We start from the raw sequence: 15,604 nt of genomic DNA, 5'->3' as shown, positions 1-15,604 counted from the left end.
CTTTGTCACATTCTAACCATAAAAGTTGAGGGCTATCTACTCCTCAGATCTCCAGCCCTCATTTGTATAACAGTTATAATTATCATTTATCTTATGGAGTTGTTTTGAGAATTTTTATTTTTTGCTATTAAAGTTTGTTGTTACAATGAAATTGAATTTTTCCAGTGAATTCTGGTAAAGAATAATTCTGGAATTCTGGGGGGAAAAGAAACATACTTGCATGTATCTATTATGTTACAAATTAGTGACCTTTTAGTACAGCTTTAAGAATCCACTTATATATCTTAGAATGAGAACATGTAAGGGTCCATTTTGTACAGGGGCAGAGCTAGTGGTGATGATCAGTCATAGCTTTTGTTTGCCTAAGAGAGTATACTGCGGTTGGTTGGCATTTTTTTCCCCATCCTCTCACTCTCTCCTGGTCTGCAAAGGTTTCTGCTGAGGCATCTGCCCATAGTCTTCTTGTATGTGATGAGTTGCTTTTCTTATTTCCAGAATGCTCTTTGTCTGATTTTGAGAGTTTGATGATCATGTGACTCAATGAAAATCTCTTTATATTTAACTATTTGAGGTTCTTTGGGCTTCATAGATTAGGGTATTTGTTTCTTTCTCTGAACTTAGGGACTTTTTTCTGTTATTGTTTTAGAAAATAAAATTTCTTCATCTTCTCTTTCTCTGCTTCTGGAATACTCATAATATATGTATTAGTTAGCCTGATAGTATAATTTCCATAACTTCACCTGTCATCACTCATTTTTCTTTCTGTTCCTTTGACTGGGCAGTTTCAAGTGACTGGTGTTCAAGTTCACCAATTCTTTCTTCTGCTGCATCAAGTCTGCTGTTGAAGCTCTCTATGGGATTTTTTAGGTCAGTCATTGCATTCATTAGTCCAGAATTTGTCCTTTTTCTTTTCTTTTCTCAGCTTTTATTTTTCCTTTCTTCTTCTTCTTCTTTTGTTTGTGGTTCCTGTCAGTTTTGATTATACATTGCTTTTCTGTTTTTGTTCAGTTATCTATTTGTATTCTCTTATAGATTGGTGAGTTTCTTTAAGACTATTATTTTGAATTCTTTGTCATGCAGCCTATAAATTTACATTGTTGGGAGTCAGTTACTAGTGCTTTGTTTTGTTCCTTTGGTGATGTCATGTTGTCTGATTGTCTGTGATCTTTGAAGACATGCATTTATATCAGCGCATTTGAAGAAATAGGCACTTACTCAGTTTTTACAGACTGACTTCAGCAAGGAAACCTTCATCAATCATCCTGTTCAGAGATCCTTGGCAGACCATCTGACATGATTTCTAGGTGGGTTTGCTATGGAATCTTCAGGCAGGCTTGTTTGGTGCCTGGGTGAACAATGGCAGGCCTGATACCTGGGTCCATGGGGTTGTTCTTGGAATCTAGATCTGTGACAGGCATAGAGCTTGGGTCTACTGAGTTGGGACTGGAGCTTGGGTTCATAAGAATGGGCTTTGAACTAAGCCTAGGTCCATAGGGGCTAACCTGGCGTTGGAGTAGACCTTGAGATTGAGTCTGCAGGGCTAACCAGATACTAGAATGGTCTTGGAGCCTGGATCTTTGGAAACTAGTCTGAATCTTAAGTCCATAGGTACCTATCTATCATTTTACCAGGCTAGAACCTGAGTCCATGGGGGTTAGGCCTTGGTTCTGGGGTTCTAGGGGCAAACATAGAACCTGGCTCCACATGGCAGAACCTGGACCCTGTATGTGTTAGCAGCTCAATGCTGGACAGATTTGGAGCTAGGGTCTGGACCTTGGGTCTCTTTGAGCATGGAATCACAGGGAATAGATTACCAGGCTGATAGTTGCCTGGTACCTGGGACATAAGAGTACCAACCTGGCCAACTTGGGACTGGGTCTCTGGATGCTGACTAAAGACTGGAGCTGTGGAAGCCAGCCTGGGGCCACAGAGCATGGCCTGGCATTGGGTAGGCCTGGAATCTGTTTCCACAGGGCCAAGGCCAGGCTGGAGACTGGGTATTCTGGCATAAATGCCTGCAGTCATGGGGGACAAGATGGAGCTGGGGTCTGCAGGTGTCAACCAGCTACTGGAGTAGGCCTGAAGCGTAGGGTTGTGGGGGCAGCCTGGAGTTTGGGCAGGCCTGGAGGCTAGATCTGTGGATAATGATCTAGAGTTTGGGGCTGCAAAAGCTGGCTGATACTAGGACAGACCTGGACAGTAAAGACTGACCTGGACCTGGAGCTTATAGTTACTGGCCTGATGCTGAGATGTAGCTGGAACCTGGTGCATGGGTCCTGGCCAAGAGTCTAGGGCTTGGTTTTGCTAGGATGGCCCAAATGTTGGAATCTTGGTTTTGCTAGGATGGCCCAAATGTTGGAATCTGAGGCAAAGTCCACTGCTAGTTTCAATATCCTTTCCTCAGACACAGGGTATCACTCTGTGCTGCCCAGTATTGAGTAGGTGGGGGTAAGACTCAGATAGTATGAAACTGTATTTTCTATCCTCTTCAATGGTTCTTTTAAAATTTCTGTGTTAAACCTGGGTGGTACAGTCTCCCAACTGGTTTCCTTAGCTCTTGTGATGTTATTATTCCATGCATTATTGGTCAAATTGATGTTTCTGCAAGGGGCAAACACTGGAAAGTTTTACTCTGTCACCTTGCTTTGGTGGAGGGAGGGAGGAAGAAAAGGAACAGAGAGTGAGACTGAAATGCAGATAACATGGAATGGTGAGATGTTAAGGAGAAAGAGAAGGCAGAAGAGAATAATGGAAGGGCTGTGGGAGGAAGGCATTTTTTCCATAAGAAACAGTGGCCAACCATGTCAATTTCTGCAGGGAGATCAAGGAAGTAGAGAAAGGTCACAAAATTTAAGGGACTGGAGTTTACTTATGACAGGAAATGATCAAAAGAAAGTCAAATTGTGTTCAAAATAATCTAAAAAAGTAGAAAATTTTAAGATAAAATTTGGAGACTTGAACCTAAAATTAATGCTTAAAAGGTATATGGCAAAGGATATAGGTAGATACTTTCCCCTCCTGGAGATGGATTTTACTTCTTGCTACCCCAACTCTGAGTTTGGAATGGATTTAGTGACTGACTTCTAAAGAGAATATGGAAAAAGAAGAAAATAGTAACTTTACAGATGAGAAGCTTGGCAAACACCACCTGCCTTCAGCAAGTGTTGAAGGTCATATTAGCAGCGATAAGTCACATGGACATAATATGCCCCCTGATATGCTGTGATGAGAAGGGCAATTCAGCTCTGTGGTAGTCTTTCCCAAAACCCATAACCCCAGCCTAAATATGAGAAAAACATCAGAAAATTTCAAACGAGAGACATTGTAAAAAAATACCTGACTAGTACCCTTTAAAACTGTCAAGGTCATGAAAAACAAGGAAACACTGAGAAACTGTCTCAGATGGCAACTAAGGAGACATGGTGACTAAATGCCATGTGTCTTCTGGATGGCATCCCAAAACAAAAAAGAACAGACTAGAAAAATCAGTGAGTTCTGAATAAAATCTGGAATTTAGTTCACAGTATTCTATCAATGTTAATTTCTTAGTTTTGACAAATATACCACAGACACATCAAATGCTAAAATAGGGCATAATGGGTGAAGGATGTACTCTCTCTGTACTATCTTTGTAACTTTTATGAAAATCTAAAATTACTCCAATATAAAAAGCTTTGTTTTTTTTTTTTTTAGGAAAGATCCATGGCTTCGTGCTTTTGAGGAATAAACAAGTTTGAAATATAAAGTATCCAATCCTCCACTTCCCTACCCTTCCTTTCTTCCTTTCCCCCAAGAAAGATTTTTCCATTAGTCCATTATTACAGTACAATGGAATGTTCAATTTCACACTGCGTGTGACATTCCATGGCAACTAGAATAGTTAATGCAACTTTACATTTATGACTCTGCTTGGGTGTGAATTATTGTGTTTATGAAAATCTCCATATTAATGCCTGATTGTAAATCATTCTGCTGGCTCCCTTTGTTAATGGCCCAATTCCCACTACTCACTACTGCAAGCCATTCAAATTACAGCAACTGTACAGGACAGAGGCTGCTTCCCATTTACTTCCCATCTACATCTAACCATCTTGGGCTTTGCACTCAAGCCTCCATTCTTTGAACTGCTCGAGTGAGTTCGAGCCAGTTATTTTTTCACTGTGCTACTTTGTTGATGACTTTGGGCAGCTTTCCTGGGAAGCAGCAGTTCTTACTCTGTCCCTACATTTCCTATTTTTTAGAAACACTCCCAGGTAAATGATTTGGGCAGGGATTCTTAAGTCACACGGTTTGGATTCAAATCCATGGTCTTGTTAAGTATTGAATCTCTCTGAGCCCCATTGTTTCCTAACGTTTCTTGTGGAGTGGTTATGAAAATTAAACACGATGAAGTATGTAACATTGTTAGGACAATTTCTGGCACTTAGGAGTCTTTTTGCTACAGAAATTGTAATAACAATAGCAGTAATAATATTGATAATGGGTAGGAGTTACTTGGGGCTGGCTGTTGGAAGGTCTGGGCTGTGTTCCAGTTTGCCTACAAACTAGAAAGGTGATAATGTGAAAGACACTTTGCACCTCTGATCTCTCAGTTTTCCTGTCTACAAAATGAGGAAGCAGCCTGTCTTAGCTTCTCAGCCAGAGTTAGCATCATTGGGCCATTTGTACAACAGGTAGCTACACTGGTAATGGATTGTTGATCCCGAGCTCCTATCCTGACCAAGTCAATAACTGAAGATGCGGGACCAGGAGATAAGGATAGCAAAGTACCCTGAAGGGTGGGACTTAGTGAAAGAGCTAGGCCAAACCATGGCTGAAATCTAGGAGTGATATAGGGCACTAACTGGCTTAGATCTAACTGTTCTGCCTTGAAACTATATTTGTGATTGGTTAGTGCCAAGTCAGCTTCTCACTGAGCTCGGCCACCTGTCCATCCCACTCCTTAGGGAACTGAGCATTCCAAGAAGGTCTGTTCAGTTCATCCTGGCCTTGGGTCCCACTACCCACATTGTGCAGCTGCATTTTGTTATTTTAGTGAGATGCTTGTTGTTTTTGTGAGAAACCTGTTGTTTCCCACATCCATTTTACATGTCTGCTCCTAAAGTGCCTCTCTTATCCAAAATGGAGTCACCTCTGCAAATGAACCCTACAACACCTAGCATCCTCTTTCTTCATTTTCCCATCCCTCCCCCACAGGCCTCAGCCCTTTCTCTTAGCGTCAAACAGTGCCCCAAATGTGGATCCCAGAATCTTCAGGAAGGGGCCAGCCTGGTTTTTTCATGCCTCCTCACATAACAGCTCGAATCAGCCCACCTACCCCGGCTCCCTTACTGGCAGGAGGGGAACTATGAGATCTCAGCAGGCCAGGAGGTTTTTTATGCTTCTGTAAATCATTAAAGTGGCCAATATTTTCCTTTGCTGCACTTCTCTCACCTCACAATATTTTTTTTTCCTGCAGTGAAATCCATTCCCCCAGCCTGGAAATGTGGGCACTTTATAGAAAATCTTTAGCTTGTACCAGCACAAATGGATGGGCCTTATTTCCTGTCTGCAGTCCATGGTGTTGCAAAGGCATTGCCAAAAACTATCGACGGAGACATAAAAGCAAAAAATGGATGGGGACAAATGTGGGCATACTCACATGTACATTTACAAACATGATCAAGTCCATTCTCACAGGGAGAGAGACTCCACAAAGTGGCCTCCTAGCTCATTGCCAGCACCCAGAATCCCTCATGCATGGGAGGAGGAAAAGAAAGATATGACCAGACGATGTGATTTAAGGGACAAGGAAAACCCTGAGATAGTATATTTCATTGATCATTGTACCTTACTGCTGGAAATATCACCATTAAAGATCTACCCATTGCATAATTTTAAAAACAGAAAAACATATTCAGTGCCCTGAAATTTTCTTTTGGTAATATGATACTGAAGTATAACATTTGTGCTGAATGCTTCAAAGGGGATTATTTTTTGACACATGTAATTAATGTCATATATAATTTGCACAATGAACTTGTAAGGGAATGTTACTGACCCCATTTTACAGATGAAGAGACCGGGGTCCACGGGAGTAAGGTACCACACTGAGCAACACACCATTGGGAAGTAGGATAGCAGAGACTCGGTCATGGCCTCATGAATTCGGTCCCAGCCTCCTTCCTACTCTATCACTTCACCTCCTGGAGGATGCTGAGATATAAGGTGAGTTGCCTTATGAGCTAGGCTGCCTGATGGTCACAGGGTCCCAGTCTGTATGAAGAAGAACGCTGGAGCCTAACTGTGGGGAGAGGAGGCACCGGCAGAGAGGTGGGTGCACTATGGGGGGGGGACAACCATCGCTCACCCAAGTTGTACTCGCCCTGTCTGCAGGGTCCAGGGGAGTGGGCAGCAAACCCTGGGCTTGGGTAGGCCACACCATCAAGTCCACCTGTACCATTTACTCACTCCCTATGTGGCCCTATTGGGCTCCATTTCCTTGTCTTTAGAAAAGAAGTGACAGATAATAGTGACCTCACAGAGACACTGCGGGGCTAGCTGAAGTACCTGATACACAGAAGGTCTTCACTCCCTCCCTCCCCCTTTCTTTCTCTCTTCCTCCTTCCTTTCCCCTTTCTCTCCCTTTCTTCCTTCTACCATCATTCTCTTCTGTATTTTTGCATTATTTGGTACTTTGAACCCAAACAGCCTGAATTCCTTTACTCCAGGGACCTGAACTGTGCAATGGCCCCTCCTCCTTGTCCCCATCCCTTTCCTCCCCACTCCATCCACTCTCATGACCCAGGCTGTGCAGGCTGGAGATGACAGCTCTCACAACCAGACCTGTAGGTCACACCCAGGTCCCCTGTCTGGCACTCACCACACCCATTCCCACCTAGGGCCCATGTCCATCCTCTCACCCAGCAGTACTAACTGTTCAGATCAGACCCTCAACCTACATGATTGGCCTTTTGGTGCATCAGGCCTTCTTTCCAATTCCAGGCCTCTAGGCTCTAACCAGAGTCTATTCCTACTTTCCCTACTTTGACTGTGAACTTCCCAGGGCAGGAATCCTAGTGCAAGATGACAAAGACCCACCAAACAGAGACAAGCCCCGAGCCTGCACATCTAAGGTCAGCAAGGTCCCCTTTGTGGGAGGAAAGGGGAGCTAAGCACTGGGTACAATGGCACCCTTCTCGTGACTGGATCCACCTGCTCAGCACCCCACAGTGAGGGCCACCTTAGAGAATCCTTATCTTCTCTCTGTGCTCCCCACTTCAGTCCTGTCACATCCCCCTTCCCTGGAGTGCCAGAAGTCTCAGGAGGTGAGGGGACAGTGGCTGTTTTCTTTTTGTTCCTCCTTAGATGTTCTGTTTGTTGAGCGAATTGTTTGTTTCCTGGCTCTGAGCTGGCGGCTGACTCGGCTCACCCGCGCTAATTAGCTAAGCCAGCTGGTGCGTTGGTAAGGTTTTTCTGTGCTCCTCTGTGTGTTTCTTTTTTTAAACATGATCAATACCCTCTCAGGCTGGGCTCCCTCACACTCTCTCCATTGTTCTCCTGTTTGCATTGTGCCTGAGTCCTGGTCAAGGACTCAGGGAGCCTCTGAAGACACACATTTTTCCAGGCTGGCCCTGAGCCTGGAGCCAGGGAAACTGCACAGCAGATGTGTCCTGACCTCCGGCCCTGTACCTGCAGCTTGCAGGGATTTTTAGTATCTGTGGATAGCACCCCGGGAAGTCCATGTGGTCGCCAGACAGTTGAGAAATCGCTGTGCAGCTCCAGGGTAAATCGCTTCCTCTCTGTGGGCCTCTGCTTCCTTGTTTGTAAAAGGAGGTGTCACTCCTCATCCTGGTTCTCAAAGGTTTCCAAGGAACAATCTGAGATTGGGACTCTCCTGGTGGGAGGGAAAGGGAAACACTTTCCCAAACAGCATCTCACTTGCTCCTGCCTGGGTTCTGAAGATAGACCACGCACACCTTTGCCAGATTGGAAGAAGCCACAACTGGACAGGGAGACTTGAGAACCCACCCTATCCCCACCTCATCCTCATGTCCATATCCGCTGGGATCCCCCTGCTTATTCTTGAAGATTCTCTTCCCCATCTATAGTGACGGGGCACCCAAGGTGCAGGCTGCAGAGAAAATGTCTTTGCTTGTTCAAATACAGCTTTATCGACAACTCATTCTGGGTCTTAGATTTTTTTTTTTTCTGCTGCTTTCTTTGGATTAACAGTGTCTTCTGAAAATTTCTGACAGACCAGGTGCTGGAGAGACTTTCTTGTTCCCAACTAGTAATTTGTTTTTCTACTCTCAAAAAATCATGACACCTGGGCCTGGTGGTACACACCTGTAATCCCAGCACTCAGGAGGCAGAGATGGGAGGATAGAGAGTTTGAGCACAGCCTGGGCTACATAGTGAGATCCTGTCTCAAAAAAGTGGTAGTAATAATGTCTTGTTTTATTGAAAACTTAGTATGTGCCAGGTACTGTACCAAACACATTACATGAGATATTGTATTAATTCTTGTGATGTATGCATGATATCCCCATTTTACAAAACCCCAGAGAGTTAAAGAACTGGCTCCGGAGGGAAGCCCAAAACAAAGCCCTGGAACTTCTGGCCTCAGAGCTTCTTTGTCCTCTGACCTTCTCCCAAGTTTCCTGTTTCAATGTCCTGCAATCTTAAGGGCTGACATTCACCTCTAATGGCAACATGAAATGGGGGAAAGGACAGCAACCCCAAGACCAAGTCCAAGTTTCTATTCCTGATTCTATGGCCTTCTGGCAAACAAACAAACAAACCAACCCTCCTAGGTCTCTTCACAAAATTGTCATGAAGATTAAATTGGATAATATTCATGAAAAGACTTTGAAAACCATGAAGCACTGTAGAAATATTTAACAATGGGTTTTTTTTGGACACTCGTCGAGACAGAAATGGAGCTTCTTTGCATGGAAGAGGTCCCCTCTCCCCTGCCATGCCTACATTTCCCCAGTCAGCCCCACTGCGGGTGGGTGCAGGCTCGGCTTCCCTGGCACTGTTTTTTGCAGCAGTTGCCAGCTGCTTTGCTCCTGAGCCTCCCTCTGGACACAGAGGGGCTGGAATGGCTGAGTCAGCTGTTTTTCTCCCATCTCAGGGCTCCCTTAAACCTGTTACTGAAATTGGCTCTGTGGTACCTGCAGGTTTGCTTGCCATCCAGCGAGTCCCCTGGGGTGGCCCCATTAATCACATTTGCTCTCTCCTCTCTCTGGCTGGTTCTGAGGACAGCAGGCAAATGTGTGGAGCCTCTGTGTGTGTAGGTGTATGTGAGTGTGTCTGTCCCCTGGGAGCACCTGGGGACTAAGTTCTCTAGCAGTACAGTGAGTTAGTTGCTTCTTTCCTGATAACCATAATCCATCGCACTTCTTCCAAGGAAATGACAGGCCTCCAGGGGTGATGCATGGTCCTGACTGGGAGAGATCAGCTATTTCAGTCCTTTCCTCACTTCATAGCAAGCTCTCAGAGCTGTCCTGTGGCAGCCTGTCAGGTCCCTCTGCTCTTAGGAACACCCCCTTCTAGATTGTTCCCTGGTCCCCACTCAATCTAGATGAACTTCAGAGCGAGAGACACCTTGCACTGCTCTGCAGGGGAACTGGCCAGGTCTCGACAGTGGGATACACCAGCAACTTTCCACTACCTCCACCCACCAGAGTTCCCTCTATCAGAAGAGACCACAGTGTCCCTTTAGGGGGGCTGGGGGTACAGCCTGAAGCAGCCCTGCCTCACCACAACAATTCTTTGAAGTCTTATCTCAGGAATTCATGTGAATTTTGTGTTCCATTTCATAATGCATAGCTGTTTGTTTTAATATAAGCCTGCCTTCACCCTGAATCTTCAGATAAAATTGATGCCCCAGGAAGGTACAGCTTGTTTATTCTGTGCCTCTATAGCGACTAGCTTGCCACAACATTCCTCCAGGGGTACAAGTACGCTAGTTAGAGAAGCATATGCAATAGGAACAACAGGAAGAGCCTGAGTCTTCCCAGTTTCCCCTCCCCAGTCTTCTTCCCAACACTCCCTGTTTGCTTTGCACATGTCTTCTGTATTAGAAACTAGGGTGATGGGAAAAGTGAAGAACTGGGGAAGGTAGAAGGGCTATACTGATGGCCAATGTCTGGAGAGGCTCCAAAATATTTGGGAAACGAATTCCCTCCTTTCCTGCCACAGCTCAGCATTACTGTCCAGAATCAAACCCTAATCAGACAGAGAACCTTTTTCTCAGTCCCCAACCTTCCCCAATAGCCATGAAGCTCTCATTACTATCTGCCTACATATCATTTATACCAGCCTGGGAGGGTGAAACTAGGCTGCTTTATGAGGTAGGAAGATCTCAGTGGATATGATCCTTGAGAAAGTTAGTGGAGAAGAACACCAGCTCTTTCCTCAATTCTAGTTGTCTCAAGAGGAAGACTAGTGAAGAAGACTGACATTGGTATTAAGTAGACCAAAGGAAAAAAGTCCAAGGGACTTCAGAAAAACAAAAGTGGGGAGAATTGATTTGACTGAGAAGAAGCCTTTTGGATGATCAAGAGATTCAATCTCAATTGAACAAGTAGGGAAAAGCCCCCAGAGGCCAGGTAGCTCTACTTAGAACAATTCAGAGAAATTTTCTTGCCCAGAGACAGAGGACTGGACCAGGTGATGTGGCATAGCCTCCTGTAGCCACCTCTCTCTTTCCCACTACAGTCCCTAGAAGATGTAGCTATAGGGGAGATGAATTATAGGACTCAAATACTGATAATAATAATGTTTGCAGTATTTCTTAGGCAGAAGGGGAAACATCTAGCCCTGTAATTTTGCTTGATACAACAAAGCCAAACCTTTATCACACAAACGTCCCAGGAAGCCAAGTGTGAGAGAGCTGTAAACACCTCAGAGCGGCTCTGCAGACAGCCCCGTATGGAGACATTTCAATGGGGGCGGCAGGGCTGGGGAGGAAAGATGAAGCTTGCCAAGTCACAGCGCTGTGATTTGCAGGGAGCATAGCGTGGATATTTCAAATCATTTCCTTTTCGTTAGTACCTAATCTCTCAGCTGTTCTCTGAGCATTGGCTCAAATACTGGGAAACAGTCAGCCTCAAATGTAAAAGCCACGGGGCTCCTTTAAATTATGTTGTCTTGCTACGTTGGTGTGTCATGTCAACCCAAACTCCTGTACGGCTCTGGGAGAAGGGGATTTTGTGTGATGATGAATTTAAAGGAAAATGACTCATTTTTATCTAAGTGACTTAAAATCAAACATAGGTTGGGCTGTAGTCATATTTGAAGACTCCCAAGTACTTGAGGGAGCTTATATCACCTCCACTGTCCCTGACCCTTTCTGCACCTCTCTCAGCTGTGGGGTCTGAAGTGACCAGCAACTGATGAACATTAAGAAGTGGAAATCAATGTGAGTCAATGCCCTGTATAGCTATCCTTACCTCAACTAGCAAAAACCCTTGTTCCTTCCTATTATTGCTTATACTCTCTCTACAACAAAATTAGAAATAAGGGCAAAATAGTTTCTGCTGGGTATTGAGGTGGGGAGAGGGAGGGGGCGGAGTGGGTGGTAAGGAAGGGGGTGGGGGCAGGGGGGAGAAATGAACCAAGCCTTGTATGCACATATGAATAATAAAAGAAAAAAAAAAAAGAAGTGGAGCTGACATCTGCAACGGAGTCCCAGGTGGATCTTGGTTCTAACCACATTAATTGAATCCACTGCTTTGAACTGTTACATATGCCTGTTCATGTAATTGAGCTCATTCGGTCTATGAAATACCTGGTATTAGTCCCAATGTGGAAACTGAGACTCAGAGGGGCAATGCAACTTACTGGAAGAGTCCTTATTAGAAAAGCCATGCTTGGGGCTGGTGGAGCGGCTCAAGTGGTAGAGTACCTCCTAGCAAGTATGAGACTCTGAGTTCAAACCCCAGTACTGCCAAAAAAAAAAAAGAAAGGCTTGCAATAACAATTTGAACAAAGGTTTCTAGTGTCAAAACTTGGGCTATTCCAATAGGAATTGTCACTCCATATTTGTGTATTCATTCATTGCTTTATTTATATACTCATGCATTGGGTGTCTACTGTATACCAGGCACTAGAGACACAAGGATGGCTTAGACACAATTCCTGCACTCAAAGATTGCAGAAGCTAGTGGAACTCAGAGTCTGGTCCTGAAATATTTATTCAACAAATATTTAACATTTAGCAGAACAAACAGCTGGCCTGATTGCACTCAATTCTCCAGCAGTTGTTTTTCGTCCCGTACTTGTTATTGCTGTTGTTTTATGAGTGGTTGGTATCCGGGTTACCAGGGCTCAACAGGCAGGGGAAACCAAGGTGCGCACAGGGAGGCCTCATCTCTGACTCATTAGGTCTGGAATGAGGCCCAGACGCTGTGTTTTACAGAAACTCTACAGGTGAATCATCTGCCATTTGAAAACCAAAGCCTGGAGAAGACACACTCCTTTGAGGATGTGGGTACAGTTTTGCTTTTCTAATTTTTATCTTTTATTTGAGGCCTGGAAAAAAAATTAACAAAGAGGATTCTTTCCTATGGTTTAGGATTTCTGGGGTTATTATATTAAACAGATCCCTAGCCTCAGGCCAGACATTAGCTGGCTAAATATTGAAAATTTGCCAGTGGTTGGGAATTCCTTGTTCAAAACTATAGTCATTGAATTGCCTAGATATTCATCTGAGCTCCTCCCCACCCCGAACTCACGTTGCTTTTGAAAATCTCACCTGATGCATCCTCCACCACCTCCTCCTGCCTTGTTCACCCGATGCTGTCAAACCTTTGCTTCACCTCTGACACCTGCTCTTTATCCCTTTGCCTGGGTCTCTCTGTGCCTCTCTGAACCACCATCACCTGGTGAGCACACTCCAGTAACTAACCTGTTAGTTACTAACCTGTGGGAGTTGGGACCTGTCTTGGAGCTCTCTTTACCTGATTCTTCAAACCCCACATCCAGCATAGCTTGGTAGTAGGGGGAGTGTTAGAGTGGAGGTCAGAATACTTTCTAAGATGGAAATAATGATGAAAAAAAAGGGATAAAAAGTGGATAGTTATGGAAATCATCCCTCTTTCTTACCTCACACTTGGCATATTGTGGTGCTTAGGGCTGAAAATCTACCCATATCAGCAACATTCTTCTTTCCCTCCTCTTCTTCCACCATCTTTTAAAAATGGTTCTACTTACAACTTAATACAATACATAGATTTATATGGAAAAAACAAGAATCCAGAGAATCTACATCCAGTTACTTTGCTCAGTTGTTTTATAGATAATAAGAGAAAGCCCCCACAGGGGAAAATGCTTTTCCCAAAGGCACAGTCTCACAATGCCATCCAGCAGGACTCAACCCAGAGATGAGTCCTCCTTCCAAGGTAAAAATGAGAAGACTTCACCTGTTCTTGTATCAAGTCCCACCCTGAACACACAGGTCCAGATGGCCAGGGATTCCAGCTCCCTTCTCATGCCACTCAGCTGAACACCAGGACAACTGCAGTGGTAGAACCAAGCCTCAGACAAGTTCCACGGTGGGTCAGGCCTGCCGTGCAGCCAGACGGCCAACAGGATGTCAATGAGCTAGCTAGGAGGTCATTAGCATTCAGAAAATATGACAAGCCCCACCTCCTTATCTACCACCATGTGCCATGCATCCCATCACAGGACAGGAGTGGCCCTGGCTGGAAAAGGGAATAGAAGGCATAGCCATGCTTGCAGCAGCAGGTTAATAAGTGAACGAGTTACACACTTGGAAAACAGTTCTCCTCTCGAGGCATTATCCGGACCATTTCAAAGGCCTTTGTCTGGGCTAAGCTGGCTGTGGGTGATGCTTGCTGGCTGGGGACTTGCAGAAAAGATGTATTTTCTGACAGGGAGAAGGTCAGCCGGGCAGAGGCCATTACAATGTGCTGTGGTTGGGTCAGAATTTCCCAGATCCCGATCGATGTGGGCTCAGGGCATTAGTCAAGCATTGGGATTAGAACGCTGGCCAAGAAATGCTCTTCAAATTGGTTGACAAGTCACACACCATGGCAAAGTCACTCTTTGATTTACCTTCAACCCCTAAGTGCTTAAAGCTGGGCCTCCAGGAGTCAGGAAAACACTCACTAGGGAGCTCCACAGATGAGAAGATTGGGGTCCTGGGGAGGAGTGGGCTGGCAGGGAGGAAGGTGGGTGTATGGTAAGGAAGGACTTCATTCCAGCCCCAGTTTTGCTCTGGACTCACTGGATATCCCTGACTAGGTCACCTGGCCCTCTGCATCTCAGTTTATTCATCTACAAAATGGAACAGATGACACTTACTGATAGACATTTTGGTACATTAGACACAACAGATAAGAGAACTCTTTGAAAACTTGTAAGTGGTTTGACGTTTTAGGCATACCTTTAGGAAACAATATGCTTTCTTTAAGTCCCTGAGAGGTATGTAGATGTGAACAGAGTGGCTTACAACCCACTATCTCAGCAATCTTATGAACATAGTATGAATAAAATGGGTTGAGACCAAACTCAGAGCTATAAGCATTGCTTTCAGGTAGTCATTCCCAGGCACTGGACCCATCTTGATATACAGTCTGTCTTTCCCTGCCCATCTTCTCTGAACTGCAAGCTGATCTTAAAATCCAGCCCTGATGTTGGATAGTGGAAGAGCTGTGCTAACTGGTCTATAAGATGTCTGATTCCACATGCTGCAAACCTGTGCTTTTGACCATACAGACACAATGCTTTGAATTCCACTCAGATTTGGAATCAACTGGTTCATTAAACACCTAAGAGACATACTTGGGAACAGAGAATGCTCAGCTCCACCCAGGGTTCTGTCCCAGAGAACAGTGGGGCACTGGTGAAAAGTGACTATGCTGTCGAGTTCTGTCCATCATGGAACTGCCTTCCTAAGCCAGACACATGGACTCTACTTACTCATAAAGGTGAGGTCATGTTCTTGATGTGTACAACAAAGATTCCACACCTCTTGTTCCTGTCCTGCTAGCCCCCGTTTTGATCCAGATCCCCAGTTCTATCCTGCCTGGCCTGTGTTTCTTTTGGTCTTTCCAGTCTCAGACTCCCTGCTTTCTCTCAAGACTTCTGTTTTGAGTTCACCTTACCAGCCTACATCAGGAGTGATAAGAGGTCATGTGCCCACCACAGAGCTGTGCATCCAGGCACCAGTCATTTCTGCCATTGCCTTCTATGTGTTAAGACCCCAAGAGAAGAAGTGTGCTGCTTGGATTCTGAATGTCATAACATCATCATGACATGGAATGTTCTAGCTGGAAGAGCCTTTGGATCCATCAATAGTAAGATCCTTTCTTCTAATGAAACATCACGCAGAACTATAATATTTCAACTACCTTTTTAAAAAAAAACGTGGAGGCTTGTCTGGTAGAAGCAGACTCCTGACCTCTTCCCATTTCCCAAGCAACCCCTCAAAGGGAGGGTCCTTAGAGACCAAACTCTGCTGAGCCCAGTTGGAAAAACCATCGATCCAGTCCAACCTCTTGGAGTCACAGAGAGGTGAAGTAACTGTTGGCTGAGTTGCACAGCTCTATGTAGTAAAACTGAGATGAGTACCTAGAGCTCTCTCCTCCCA

General features: G+C 44.8%; 1 long non-coding RNA gene across 1 annotated transcript in view; it reads right to left on the bottom strand.

Annotated features, from left to right (window-relative positions):
- Positions 1–15,604, bottom strand: part of LOC141417958 (uncharacterized) — a 155,342-nt gene that overhangs the window by 125,685 nt on the left and 14,053 nt on the right. The gene's annotated exons all lie outside the window — the stretch shown is intronic.

Source organism: Castor canadensis, chromosome 2 (genome assembly GCF_047511655.1).
Source record: "Castor canadensis chromosome 2, mCasCan1.hap1v2, whole genome shotgun sequence".
Taxonomy (NCBI): Eukaryota; Metazoa; Chordata; class Mammalia; order Rodentia; family Castoridae; genus Castor; species Castor canadensis.
The sequence above is the reverse complement of the archived record's forward strand: the minus strand, read 5'-3'. Positions and strand labels throughout refer to the sequence as shown.